We start from the raw sequence: 4,310 nt of genomic DNA on the forward strand, positions 1-4,310 counted from the left end.
CACCCAGGCCCAGAGTTCAGGCCCCACGACCGGACCCAAAAAAAAAAAAAAGGAACTGGAACTCAGGGCCTGGGTACTGTCCTTGTGCTCTTTTGCTCAAGGCTAGCACTCTACCACTTTAAACCTCAGAGATACTTCAAGTTTTCTGGTGGTCAATTGGAAGTAAATCTCAGGGACTTTCCTGCATAAGCTGGCTTTGAACTTTGATCCTCAGATCTCAGCCTCCTGAGTAGCTAGGAGTATAGGCATAAGCCACCAGTGCTTGGCATATTATTCTTTCTAATGTCTATGTAAAATTTCATTATGTAGGGGCTGGGAAGGTGGCTCAATGGTAGAGTGCTGGCCTTGCATGCATGAAGCCCTGGGTTCAATTCTTTAGCACCACATAAGCAGAAAAAGCCAGAAGTGGTGCTGTGGCTCAAGTGGTAGACTGCTCACCTTGAGCTGAAGAGCTGAGGGACAGCGCCCAGGCCAAGAGTTCAGGCCCCACGACTGACAAAAAAACAAAATCAAAAAAATAAATTTACCTTATTAAAAAAAATTTCATTATGTATAGATTCCACAGTTTTTGATCCTTGCATCTATTGTAGGACATCTATGTTGTTTCCATAACTTGGGTATTATGAACAGTACAACAATGAACATGGATGTGCAAATGTCTTTATGGTATCCTGGCTTGTGATATTTTAGGTAGACGCCCAGGAGTGGTATAGCTGAGTCATACAGACAATCTATGTTTAGTGTTTGCTTGCAGAACCTCCAGATGCTGTCCAGAGTGGTTGTATTACTTTACACTCCCAACAGTGTATTAGGTTTCCTTTTTTCCCCACATCCTCGTGAACATTTGTTGTTTGAATACTTTAATGTATTTTTTTGGGGGGTCCTGTCGTGGGGCATGAACTCTGGGCCTGGGCACTATCCCTCAGCTCTTCAGCTCAAGGCTAGCGCTCTACCACTTGAGCCACAGCCCCACTTCCGGCTTTTTTCTTTTTCCTTATGTGGTGCTAAGGAATCGAACCCAGGGCCTCATGCATGCAAGGCAAGCGCTCTACCACTGAGCCACCTTCCCAGCCCTTAATGTATTTTTTATTCTTGAACATCTACTATTGCCGGGCACTGGTGGCTCACGCCTGTAATCCTAGCTACTCAGGAGGCTGAGATCTGAGGATCGCGGTTCAAAGCCAGCCCGGGCAGGAGAGACCGTGAGACTCCTATCTCCAATAAACCACCAGAAAACTGGAAGTGGTGCTGTAGCTCAAGTGGTAGAGCGCTCGCCTTGAGCTGAAGAGCTGAGGGACAGCGCTCAGGCCCAGAGTTCAAGCCCCACGACCGACAAAAAAAAAAAAAAAAAAGAAAATCTACTATTGCTCACCATCCTGAATTTCTCTTCAACAAAAATATGTTCATAAATGGAAATTGAATTTTTATTGTGAAAATACCATACATAATTTTAAAAAAGAAATTAAATTTTTATTTACTTGTGGCTATAAATCACCAAGTTCAAAAAATTGAGTTGTGCTATAATTGCAATTATGAATATAAAATATAAAATAGTTTTCTTTGCCAGTCCTGAGGCTTGAACTCAGGACCTGGGCACTGTCTCTAAGCTTTGTTTGCTCAAGGCTAGCACTCTACTATTTGAGCTACAGAGCACCACTTTTGGTTTTGTCTGTGTATGTGGTACTGAGGAATCAAACCCAGGGCTTCATGAATGGTGGCAAGCACTCTATCACTAAGCCACATTCCTAGTTCATAAAACAGGTTTTTAAGGGCTGAAAATATTTATATATTATGATTCTTATCATCAATGGGTTTTACAAAGGGTTTCATTTTAATATGTATATAATGCATCTTGATCAGTCACAGACTCCATCTTTCTCCTTCCTCCCTCTTCTTTTTATTAAACATAAATTTTTATTGGAAATGCAATTATTAGAGAGATGAAGGAAGATAAAGTTTACAGGCCCTGAGTTAAGAGAATGATCATTCATATCAATACTTGAGGTCTTCTTTCACTTTGTTTAGCCCAAGGTTTTCATTAAAAATTATTTTTATTGTTAGTATAAATGTGATGTATTGAGGGGCTACAGTTACATGTCAGGTAATGAATAATTTCTTTTTGAACAATGTCACCCCTTCCCTTGTTCTCTCCCAGTTTTTCTCTCTGGTCTCCACCCACAAGTTGTATAGTTCATTTTAAACATAGTGTCTAGTGATTGGTCCAAGGGTTTTTAATACCCATCCTAAAACTACCAACATTTGACAGGTGAAATTTCCTTCTGAGAGGCTCACAACACTATGTAGGAAACAACCCACATGAGCTCCCGGCAATTTTTTTCCTTTTCTCTTTTTCTTTCTCTCTCTCTTCCTCTCTTTCTTCCTTTCTTTTTTAGTTGCCGGTACTAAAGCTTAAACTGATGACCTGGACACTGTCCTTGAGCTTCTTTTGCTCGAGGCTTGTGCTCTGTCACTTGAGCCACATTTCCACTTTCACCCTTTTGTTGGTTAATTGGAGATATAAGCCTGTTATAGACTTTTTTTTTCTGGGCGGGTTTGAACTGTAATTCTTAGATATCAGTCTTCTGAGTAGCTAAGATTATAGGCGCAAGCTCGTGGTGCCTAAACCTGGAAAATCATTTTTAAGAACAGTTCTAAAGGAATGTGAGGATTTGGGAACTGATTCCCTCCAAGTTATAATGATCAGATAGTCTTAGGAAAGTGAAGCTTGCTAAGGAATGATGCATGCCTCCCTCCCCGAAAAAAGTCCTAGGCAAATACTACTGCAACAATTAGGTAAAAGGTTACTGTCCCTTTAAATGAGTGTGAGCACCAAGAAGTGCCTCAAAAGTTTCTTTTAGGTGCAAATAAGGTCCTCCACAGAAATTTATGAACAGCCAGTAAAAGTGCTGGCAAGGTGACTCAGTTGTAGAGTGGTTGCCTTGCATACATGAGGCCCTAGGTAGATTCCTCAGCACCACATAAAGCAGAAAAGCTGGAAATAGCACTGTGGCTCAAGTGGTAGAGTGCTAGTCTTGAGCTGAAGAGCTTGAGCTGAAGAACTGAATGACAGCGCCCAGGCCCAGAGCTCAGGATTGACACAAAAAGAAAAAAAAACCCTACCCTTTCTAGGTGACTAGAGTAAACTTTGCTTATTATAATTTTAAATCTCCTGCCATGCGACTGGCTCTGCTCCCTTCCATTCCCATTTTGATCAGCAATGCTTGAAGCGTGATTTGAACTGAGCAAACTCAAAACTGCCTACCACTACTTAAGATGGAAAAAATTATATTAAGTGAAGTAAGCCAGGCCCAAAGAAACATAGGTCCCATGGTTTCTCTTATTTGCAATAACTAGTAAACGTCTGGGACAAGTAGGAAAGGTCAAAAGCTATATACATATGACCAGATAAGATGAAGTTAAGCAAAATGAACCCCAAGATAGGGACACAAGTGTTTTTTTCTTTCTTGCTATTGTTTCTAACATATTTATAAGATGATTTTTTTGTTGATTTGTATGCCCCTCCACCACTTTCACTGTATTTGATGTTGGTATAATTTGTGGAGGGGAAGGGAAAAAACAAAATGTTTAAACAGGGATACAGGTGGACCCATTGCAACAATGAGATGTACAAGACACTATGTCGAAAAACTAACTTTACAATTTAGGAGGGGGTAGGGGGAGGTGTAGTTGTGGAGATGGGAGGGAAGGGATGGTAGGGGAAAAACAAAGGAGGAGGCAACAATACTTGATAAGAAACGTACAGTATTTTCACAATAAAATACTTATTTAAAAAAATGACAAGTCTTTGGTTCATTGTCGCAGCAAGACCCCCTTGGGGGTTTTTGTTTCTGTTTTTGTCTTATTAGGTCCTGCCATATAAACTAGAGTAGCCTTGAACATCCTTGTGCCTCAACCTCCTCAGTGCTCGGATTATAGTGCTGGGAATATTATGTCTACCTAAACTGGACATTCAAAAAATTTTGACATTGAGAGGAACAAAAAGATTGCTTCATTTATTGCCTAGAGTTTAAGAAGCTGCATGAGTGGGACTCCAGTGGCTCATTCTTGTAATCCTAAGTACTTAAGAGGCTAAGATCTGAGGATAACAGTTTGAACTCAAAGCCGGGCGCTGGTGGCTCACGCCTGTAATCCTAGCTACTCAGGAGGCTGAGATCTGAGGATCGCGGTTCAAAGCCAGCCCGGGCAGGAGGGACCGTGAGACTCCTATCTCCAATAAACCACCAGAAAACCGGAAGTGGCGCTGTAGCTCAAGTGGTAGAGCGCTCACCTTGAGCTGAAGAGCTGAGGGA

Source organism: Dipodomys ordii, unplaced genomic scaffold, assembly GCF_000151885.1.
Source record: "Dipodomys ordii isolate 6190 unplaced genomic scaffold, Dord_2.0 Scaffold142, whole genome shotgun sequence".
NCBI lineage: Eukaryota > Metazoa > Chordata > Mammalia > Rodentia > Heteromyidae > Dipodomys > Dipodomys ordii.